The sequence below is a fragment of the Neltuma alba genome, unplaced genomic scaffold, assembly GCF_004799145.2.
Source record: "Neltuma alba isolate B1F8T4 unplaced genomic scaffold, ASM479914v2 tig00010452_pilon, whole genome shotgun sequence".
In the NCBI taxonomy this organism is placed as follows: domain Eukaryota; kingdom Viridiplantae; phylum Streptophyta; class Magnoliopsida; order Fabales; family Fabaceae; genus Neltuma; species Neltuma alba.
This window is the reverse complement of record NW_021635344.1, coordinates 433,151-444,278: the sequence shown is the minus strand read 5'-3', so window position 1 is coordinate 444,278 and position 11,128 is coordinate 433,151. Positions and strand designations below refer to the sequence as shown.

The 11,128-nt window shown below is 34.9% G+C and overlaps 1 pseudogene; it reads right to left on the bottom strand.

Moving 5' to 3' along the window:
• Positions 1-200: 200 nt before the first annotated feature.
• LOC114756699 (uncharacterized) lies at positions 201-356 on the bottom strand (annotated as a pseudogene).
• Positions 357-11,128: the final 10,772 nt, after the last annotated feature.

Sequence of the window (11,128 nt, the reverse complement as noted above, 5' to 3'; positions counted from 1 at the left end):
ATTCACACAACTTTAATTCTAATACTCTATTTTATTTCCTACCAAAAGTTTGGGCATGTCCAGTCTTTCAAGCGCATCTCATTCACTCATCCACTATGGTGGCTGCCGTCACTAATTGTTTTTTTGGCCAGTCAGGAAGTCAAGGCTCTCAGGAGACTATCATCTACTGTGCTTGTGATGGGGGTGCTGGCGACTTTGCGTGTCAGCTAGGCACACGTGCCCTCAGCCTAGTGGCTTCGAGCACAACTTGCATTCAAAGACTCGATAGTTCATGGGATTCTGCAATTCACACCAAGTATCGCATTTCGCTATGTTCTTCATCAATGTGAGATATCTTGAGAGTCATTTTAAATGTAGATGGCATGATACGCAACACTGGTTGGCACCGTGTCCAGTCGACCAACTGTGTGCTTTGCTTAGTTGCGGTTCCTTGGCTCCTGTGGCACTAGAGTTTTGGTTGTTGGATTCGGGGCCAAGGCCTCCACTGACGCACAAGACCCACCCCCCGGCATGTGCGGACAGAGACTTCTGGTGTTGTGGCACCTTCAGCTGTTCCTGCTTGAGACTTGTGTCAACCAGGTTGTGCTTTCGCTTTGGCATCGACAATGATCCTTTCATAGGTCCACCTATGACTTCTCCTTCTGTAAGTTCAATGGACTTCTCGCGACATCACTGGTAGCTATCCGCCCACGTCGTCACGATCCGAATACTTCAACGGACCATTCAATTAGTAGGAGCAATAGGCGGTGTGTACAAAAAAAAGGCAAGGATACAAAGTCAACACGAGCTGATGAATCGCGCTTACTAGGAATTCCTCGTTGAAGAACAATTGCAATGATCCATCCCATGATGAAATTTCAAAGATTACTTAGGCACGTGCGGCCTAGAACATCTAAGGACATCACAGACTTGTTATTGCCTCAAACTTCCTTGGCTTGAACAGCCATAGTCTCTCTAAGAAGTAGGCTGAGGTCTTGTTTGTTAAAAGAATTAACCAAACAAATCGCTCCACCAACTAAGAACGGTCATGCACGACCACCTATAGATCAAAAAAGAGCTCTCTCAGTCATTCACAAGTGGAATAGATACAAATTTGCAACCGAAATACATAGATTAATAAGAGAAACATGTCTATTTACAAGTGGACTAACTTGTTTAAACATTCACATAGTTTGCCAGGCAACTTTAGTGGTACTTGGGACAACTTATAACCAACCACCATGAAATTTTTTTATCTACAGTATTATTCAAAATCTTTTTCTTATTCTATTTGTGTATTCTTTCTAAAGTCAAAGACTAACTAATTGCAAATAAAAAAAACGTGACTTGTATTTCTCTTATAAATTCACAAATTTTAGTTGTAAATTTTTTGATGAGATCTCGTCGATAGGATAAGAATATGTCTTTTTTTTTAAACTATAATATTTGAACTCGTACTTGTGTGTGCAAAGATCACCATTTATCTGAACAACGCAAAAAAGTATTTTCATGAATTTACAACACAAATAAGTATTTTTTTCACAACACAAGATCACCATTCACAGCTCAAGAAACTGAAGAATGGGTAACAGGAGCTCCAGATATTCTCCACACCTTGAAGACGCGTAAAGGAGAAACATTGAGTACCAGGAGCATCATAAGACAGTCATGAGTGACGGTGATGGACTGAGAAGATTAGGAAAATGAGGATCCGGTGCAACTTCAGGGATGGCGATGAAGATGGACGGCAAAAGATGCGTCAAAGCTGGATGAGAGAGTGAGCTTCAATGTGTTTATCCTGGCAGTAAGGTCCTTTTTTACTACATAAGTTAATTTCATTTTGGCCCTAAAATAATTATTTGGGGGTGGAATGAAATTAAATTGTTGCAGTGGTCCTTTAATGAAATTCTCCCTATTTCAATTTGTGAAAGGATTTAATGAATAAAATAAGAGAGGATATTAGATTATTTGAAATAATCTCATTGCATATGGATGAATAAAGAGATAGGTAAATCAAAATAAGAAGGTAATTTGATTATATGGAGGTTAAATGATAAATGATATTTTTTGTTTTCATAGCATATTTCTAATAACTAATTAAAATATACATTAGGATTATGCTGGAATGTTGAATTCGTTAGATACCGATTCCTATATCAAAAAATGTTTCTTTCTATTTGTATTTCATATACCCATATTTTGTCCCATCGGAAATAATTAATGCATGAAAAATGCCTTAAAACTGGGCTTAAGTGCTCATTTAAATGTTCAACCCAAAAAGCCTTGAATGGGCTTTTAATAACACCATTTTAAGTTCGTTTAGTTAGTTGGAAGCTCTTGCATGCTTTTCCAATATGGAGAGATTGTTGTTAGATTTGTTTTTGCATCAATTTTTAACATGTCTTATCAATGCTTGCAAAGTCTTCTTGCTCTTTTACTATCGTGTCATTGGATTCCCAATATCTTTTATAGGATCGCGGGTGGGCTTTTAATGTAGGATATGGAGTGGGCTTCTTCATTCCTATCATTATGCCCTTCCTCCCGAAAAGGATTACGGCCAAATTTGCCTCCCGCAAGTGTATTTTGGGCAGTCAATTTGTTAAAAATGGACTCCAAAAACACATTGATTAATTACTCTCCATGTGAAACATCATTCTCCTCCTCTCCTTGTCGTGAAAATATTTCAATTTTTCTTTCATGGTTAATAGGATTTTCTTCAACCATAAACTTAGCCTACAAGAAGTTTCTGCACATTGTCTGCCGGAATTTCTACATTCTTCTTCCTCTTTTTGTCTAGTCTTCAAGCTCATTGTCGTTGTTAAGAATAATAACAACTGTGGTTCTTGCTCACAGTTCTTGCTCACACTCAGTGTCTAGAGGAGCCAAATTTTTAATATCCATCTGTATATTCATGAGACATATTGCTTTTGGAGTCTCTTATCATAGCTAACTCTAGATAGTCTTTAAAATCTATGGAGCTTTATTTCATCTCTTGCAATTTTCTATAGTCTCTATTTGACTTGGATTTGTGATTAGACTTTAACAGCAAACTTCTTTTAGAAAGAATTTCATTTCTTCTATTTGTTCTTACTTCTAAACATTATATATATAGAAGTAGATGGATAAATGGAAAGAGAAGATAATGAAAAAGGAAATGATGATACAACTTATTTTGAGGGAACTTGCTGTGATATCAAATGATATGAAAGCAATGTTCATATTTTATAACCCAATAAACTGACTCTACTAACTCTTAGCTTACTAAGGCTCTTAAAAAAAAAATACTAATTTAATCCTAAAGGCCCAAAAACATTAGAGTTTTCCAATTTTTCTTTAATATTTATTTTATTTATTTATTTTCCTAATAAATGATTCATAGTGCTTCCCATTTAAGCACTAATTCTCATTAATTTGTTATTTTTATTTTTATTTTTATTTATTTTTTTGGGTTTTTCTTATTTTTCTTCTTAATGAGTCCACCACACATATTTAGATGTCGATCAACTTTTAATTTCATCTTTTATTTTATTGCCTTTCAATTGCCACATGGCGTTTCGAACTTGATCTCTTAGAAGAAATCATCAGGGGTGGATTTTTATTAAAAAAATTATAGAGAGATTTTGGACAATCGAGAATAATAAAATAAAAATAATATCTCTACTGTCATTTTTTTAAAAAAAATAATTTTTATTCTCTCTTTTTATTTATTTATTTATTTATTTATTCATATTCATTCATTCTTATTTATTAGTGGACTCAAACAAAATAAGGTGTTGACAACAACTTCATTTCTAAATAATTCTAAACAATGAGAGATTTACAAAAAGCTTCCTATTTTTAAATAAGCCCTGCCATCAATCATCATTATTGTCAATGCAAAAATACCACTTCCCTATATATAATCCAAGGATGCTTTTAGCTTAGCTAGACAGACAATAACATCAGCCACCACAAAGCCTTATCTTACTAGGTAGGGCTCACGGGATTGTATGACGTCATTATAGGAAGGAAAGGAAGGAAAAGAAGGAGGGTTGTGTTAGGTTTTCAATAGCCAACGTATAACTCTATCGAATGTTCTATGACATGGACAAACAATGACACAATTAACTAAAATGTGCTGAGCACTAGCTTCTTTCTTGGATATTTGAGATAGGAGAAACAGTAAATGTGAATGCATGCTAAGTGAAAAGCGAAATCTGCTTCTCGGTCAAATGTGAATTTTCATTTTCTTTTGATGTTGCTATCATTAATTCTTTCTCTTGATTGTACTGTCCCCAGTGTTTATCCTTCGACTTCTGTAGTTTCAATCCAAATTATAAAAACATATATCATATGAAGGATCATCTTACCCAGCATCACAATCCTTCTTGTTAATAAGAAATCAATCAATAATCTTTACCCAACATCACAATCCTTCCTGTGCACAAGAAATCAACAAGATGAAAATTTGACGTCTAGTGTTGATCGAGCCACATATCACCAACCAATGCAGCTATAGGACAAAGCCATCGGGAACCTCATAGGCTTCACCTACCATTTCACCTTTGTAATCACAAAGCTGCTTGCCACAAAAGGAGGTGCTGGCGTTTGCCAATCTGTTGATTTACTTGAGATGTGGATCGATGTGGATTGTGGCTGTAGCCCGAGTCCTGGACTGTGAAAATGCTCGTGGGTACGTCAGCTTCGTGATTGTGGATGGCAGCTTCGACAAACAATCCATTAATTGCTGTGGAATTTGATATCTATGCAAATGAGTGGGACCTAAGAAACACATGGGCATCAACTAACCCCATGAGATTAGTTGATAAATTTGTTGTATGATATCAAGAGAGGGAGGATCAATGAGGCCTTCACTCGTCATGATCCAAGTACATCAAAGCATTTTGTTCGCTGAAAGAAGATTTAGCAGAATAGTTGATTTGGAAAGTATATAAGTGTGGTTGCATAATGAAGTCATGGAATTTCACCCCAAAGAATCTATTTCATTGAAACAACCATCAATCCAAGCCCGAGCTTGAAGTTAGCTTGAGCCCAAGTTTAAGCTCAAGCCTAATCCAAATCCAAAGAAAAGAATTCCCATGATGAAATTTGTAGTGGAATAGGGGTTGGAGGGTTTGTTTTAATTTGTGGGTTAGGTTTGATGATGAAAAGCCTTGTCATGCGATGCCTTGCACTACAAAAAACTAGACTTTGAGCAGCGACTTTCAGCAGCGACAAAAGAAGTCGCCGCTAAAAATATGACTTTCAGCGGCGACAAGAAGTGTTGCCGCTGAAAGTTAGGCCTTTCTGTGGCAACATAAAATTGATAGTTATGGCGGCAACTTATTATTGTCACCCCTGTAGCTGCAACTTTCAACGGTGACAAATTTTATCGCCACCAAAAGTGTACACTACAGTGGCAACTTGAATGGTCGCCGCTGAAAGTGTACACTTTCAGCAGTGACAATTCAAGTTGCTGCTGAATGTCTTTTTAGCGGTGACTAACTGTCACCGTTGAATCTTCTTTAAGTGGCGACGCCGCTTTCTGTCGCCATTGAAGCTCACTTTCAGTGGCGACAAAAAGGTCGCCACTGAATCTTCTTTCAGTGGCGATGCTTCCTGTCGACACTGAAGCTTGCTTTTAGCAACGACAAAAGGTCGCCGCTGAATCTTCTTTCAGTGGTGACACTTTATGTCGCCACTGAAGCTTGCTTTCAGCGGCGACAAAAGTCGCCATTGGATCTTCTTTCAGTGGCGATAGAAAGTGTCGCCACTGAAACTGCTTTCAGCGGCGACAATTTGTAAAAAGTTTATATTATAATCTTTTATTTGTGTAATTAAGTAACTTTGATAATTAATGTTTTTTATGTATTTTATGTTAGAGAGAGACTAAAAGAAAGATAATATGGTGTTTGAGAGAGAAATGGAGAGGAAGAAAGTTTGGAGTGTGTTTAACACACATATACCATATCCAAATGTTTGAGAGATGGAATAGAAAAACATTGTGCATGCAAGAGAAATGAGATGGAGGCATGCATGAAAAAGTATGCAAGTTTGAGTGATGGGTAAGTAATGAAGTATAAAGTGTGTGTGAGAGGTAGATGTAAATATTATTATTGGAAGAGAGATAGTGTGTATGTGTGCGAGAAAGAAGGATATTATAATTGAAAGAGATAACATAATTAAATATATGAGAGAGATTATTATAATTAAATTAGTGTGAGCATACTTAATTGACATAATAATATTTAATGATGAACATATGTATGAGAGGATTGAGAAATAAAATCATTGAAGGAGATAATATAATCAATTACAAATGTGTGAGAGATATAGATAATAAAATCATGTATATAGTTAATTAAATATTATTACTATTTATATTTTTTTATTTAAAATGTGATTAATTAAATTTTGTAAACATATACGGTTGTATATTTTATATATTTCCTATTGCTTGACGGTTTCAATTAAATTCATTAGCCTGGCTGGCCACACTTGCTTATTCCAATCTAGAGGTCTTGTGTTTGAGTTTGACAAATGCCCATTTTTCACATATTCATTTTGGCTCAAAAAGGTTAAAAATAATTAAATTGTTATCTGGTTGGTTCGAACAGGGGACCTAGTAAAAGCTAATACTCCCCCTGCCACTGAAGCCATGCATGTTTTTGGCAAGGCTCGGGCATTGTTTTTATATCTAAAGTTTCTCATTTTGAAACCCAAAACAATTTAACCCGCCCCAATCTCTTTTGAAAAGTTTACTTTTCCCTCTCACCAGCGCCGTGCAGAAAAGTTTCGAGCATCTAACTTATTCTAGCGTCCATCTATGTTTAGTCCATCACTTCGAGCGTTCTTTCTTGCTGTCATCCATGTAAGTGCACTGATCTTCTTCTTCGCTTGAAGTCTTGTAGTGCTGTATTTTTTTCCCTTTCTTGTTCTGCATTTTGAGATCTGTTTTTTCCTCTGGTTTGTTGTGATTAATTAATTGTGTTTTTTTTTTTTGAAATCCCCTAGATTTAATGGCTGTCATGTGTATGTGTTGTTTACTGAAAGAAGAAAATATTTTCTAACTGGATTCAAAACTACGATGCAAAAAGAACCATGTTATCAGTAACTATATGTCACACTATACAAACCGAAGCCAAAGAGGGTTTGTGAGGTCAGGCAACAAATGTGACAACGAATTGGCAAATTGTTACTGCTGACTTTTTTACCTCCTTCAATTCTTGTCCTTATTTTACTTGTTTTATTGCTTGGGAGTTTTTTTAATCTGATTATTGCTTGGGAGTTGGGACCTTAATTTTCTGCACATCTCCATCTTTCATTTCATGATTATTTCTGTCCTCATGCATTCATATTTATATATAACTATATATTGATTCTGGCTAGTTAGAGATGAGCAATGATTAATTAAGTCTGATCCCCTATGCTTCTTATGTGCTTATAAATAGTTTCTTTGATTGCTATCTCTGTACATATCGTATCGTGTGACGAATTCCTCAGCTCTCATCTTCACCCTGTGTTTGCGTTGAATCTGTGATGCTTTGTTAGTTTGGCTTAGAGAGTGATGCTCGAATGACCTCTGATGAGATATTGACAGCTGTTCTTGGTGAGAGGTCAGGATATGTTAGAGGAAAAGGTTATGGAGCAGAGCCTCGAAGGAGACTTCACACTCAATCTAGTGATTCACTTGAGAACGTACGCACCCAATTGTATGAAGAGTTTGTGAAAGAAGATTTCAGGAGGAGCGAGAAAAGATGGAAGCAAATCTTGCTGCAGAGCGAGAGAGGATGGAAGCAAAACGTGCATACACAACTTGAAAAAACGATGGAGCAATTGATGGAACAGAGAATACAAGCTCAGTTCACTGCTTTCATGCAAAAGATGCAGTTAAATGCTCTTGCAGATATCCCTACTTCTAGCGTCTCTAGTATTGGTCCCTCTACGTAATTTTTCTTTTGTATTATGTAATGTATCTTTTAATTGAACAATTGTTTTTAGTTAAAGACATAAAAAACACTTTGATGGTTATAAATCTTATTATTTAATATACTATATTTGTGTGTTAATTACTTTATTTTTATTAAACCTTTTGATAATATTTATCAGGAATATAAATAAAATTTTTTGCATAATTAATATATTATAAAATAATTAAAATCACAAAAAAAAGACAATCAGCGGTGACATTATGGTCGCCTCTGAAACAGGCTTCAGCGGCGTCATTAGTCGCTGCCGATTCTTATGTTTTAGTAGCGACCTATCCGGGTGGCAAACTCATCAGCTTTCAGCGGCGACATTTCGTCGCCGCTGAAAGGAAGTCGCCGCTAAATTTCTAGTTTCAGTGACGACTTTTTGTGTCGTTGCTGATAAGTTTCAGCCACAGCCGCTACGGCAACGACCTGGTGGCGACAAAATGTCACTGCTAAAGCTTTTCAGTGGTGACTTTTGGACTTTCAGTGGTGACATTTGTTGCCGTCGAAAGTCAAATTTTTTGTAGTGTTAGGGTCCTCAATCAACAATAAAACCAAGGAATGTAAATATAGTGCAATCTTGAGTTATGTCACTTTGATGAGCCTCTAAACTAAGTTAAATACCATGAAATGGAATAAAATGGGGTTTTTGTTTTGGAAATCAAATTGAACTATAGCTAAATGCAATGAATATAGATGATAGAAAATCTCTTGAAAACAGTTTTGATGGCAATTATAGTTTACTTGAGGATAATGGGAGTTTTATAAAATTCATTAGGCTTTCTTGATTAACAGCCTCAATGACCCATTGAGTTCAATGTTTTAAATTAATAAACCTCATTGATGTAATTTGGGATTATCAACGCAATTGGTTTAATATAACTCAAAATCAACTAAATATCCAAACACAATCATGCAAGAAGAGAGGTGTATATGAAGGAAAAGTAAAGGAAATAGAGGAGGAGACGGATGGAAATGGAGAGACAAGAAAGGGTGAAGAGAGATGTATATGGTGATAGAATGGAGTGATGATTCAAAAATAGGTTTTTTGGAGGTTTAAGATTAAGTGGTTGGGTGCTCTATTTTTGTGCTTCAGATTCGAATCTAGTTTTACTGATGTGACACGTTCACCATGGTGAGCCAACAACAAATGGATATCAGCAAACCCATGATGAATGACACAGAGCAATTTCTTGGTTCTTATGTTGTGTAATCCCTTAGTCTTTTAATCTCGACTCCAATTCTCAAGCACCATACAATGAAAACCAAGTATTTGACGCATCAATTGTCCTAGAAATCAATTAATACTCTTAATAACAAATTTTAGTCCTAAATTAAGCTTAACTCCATGCAAGCACTCTTAATCCAAATTATGCACAATTTCATGGAAAAAAAAAAACCAATAACTCATAGTCAAACCCTTAAAATGATATGAAATAAGAATTGGGTTCGATCATTTTGTTTTATTAGGCATATGGTCAAACAGGTATCATGAATATGATCAAACAGGTAAAGATTTTGAAAGATTGGCAAGACCAAAACAATACTCAGATGTTGAATTAGCAAGTACTGCAAATTATTTGGGGGTTGTAAGGTTTGTTAAAATTTGTGGAGGATTTGGGGGCGTTTAAAAAAGGGGTTTTCCCAAAAATTCGAACGGGCATGTTGCCATCAAGAAAGTATCAAAGAATTACAAGGAATAAAACATGGTTAGAATGATTTGAAATAGTTCAAGGCTTCGCGTCTGGACTATTATATTGTTAGAATGATACTGGTAGGGCTAGGCAAGGAATTGGTATATACACAGTTTTGGAGTTGTTTTTTTGGAGATAACTTGAGGCTCCACAAAATGAGCTAAATGGAAGTGGGAGAATTCTCGAAGCAGTTTATTCAAGCACAAGCATATGTTGACCAAGACGTCATGCTTGATGATTTTTGATCTGTGATGTGCTCATCCTAATCGTGAAAATAGCCTTCAATAAGGCAAGGAATTCAAGTGCTTAAGTTTGAATCTCCATTCCCTTGTCATACTTCAAGTTATCCCAGATCGACACATCATGAAACTCCATCATCAGTTTGAATAATTCAGCGCCGATGGTAAGTCAAAACTAGAACACAAGCTACTGTTCCAACACAAATTTTAATGTGCTAATATTCACATTCGTTGGATGTAAATATAATAATAGTCTGAAAAAAAAAATCAATATGTAAATTATGATCTTTTTAGGACTTCCAATAACTGTTGCTTTATAACAATTTTAATGCAGTTAGACTTGATATTGAATAATGATTTCTAACATTTTACACCAAATTGACAAGATGTGGCCAAAAAAAAAAACATTTGGAAAACTTTATGTAATATTTTTCAGTAATCTAAGCTTAACACGATTCCTTAGTTTAATATAATGATTGTTACGTTTGTAACAATCATTGTGATATTTTTCAGTATTTTTTGTTTACCACTTCAGAATGAAATACCATTTGATAAAATTAATAGAGACCAAAATAAAATTTTATGTAAAGTTAAATTCCTTAAAGTATGTTTTATGGTTTCAATAATTAAAGTGATATGATTTTAATGTAATACCCCGAAATTTCTCATTGTAGAAAAGAAAATTTATTAAAATTATTTAAAACCTAAATAAAATGGGAAAATTATGAAATATGAGTTTTGAGGCCTTAGAAATTTTATGGAAAATTATATTTTCCTAAAAATGGCTTAAATAAATTTAAAGTTAATTTTCAGGAGTTAAAAGGACCTATTGTCTTGAAAATTCAAGGAAAATAGTTAGAGGTTTATATTTGAGCTAAAAAATGTAGGATAATTATTTTATGAGGTAAATAAGCTAATTGACGCATAAATTCGTTAAAATTAATAGAGGATTAATTTATGAATTAAGGGCTAGTTTTTGGGAAAATTCAAGAAAAATAGTTCAAAGTTAATTTTTGACCAAAACTTTTTAGTGGAGTTATTTTATAGGTCAAAGAAAATATAATGGAGAAGGAAAATCCAAACAAAACATTGTGGAAAAATTTCTGGATTTATTCTGTTATTTAAGAAATTTAGTGAAAGGATGAATTTGGGAATAAGAAAAGTTAGAGGGGCAAAATGGTCTTTTCGACCCATTTAATTCATCTGAAGCTCCATTCCGTCCTTCATTTCGGTTGGAAACAGAGGGACGAGAGAGAGAGAGAGA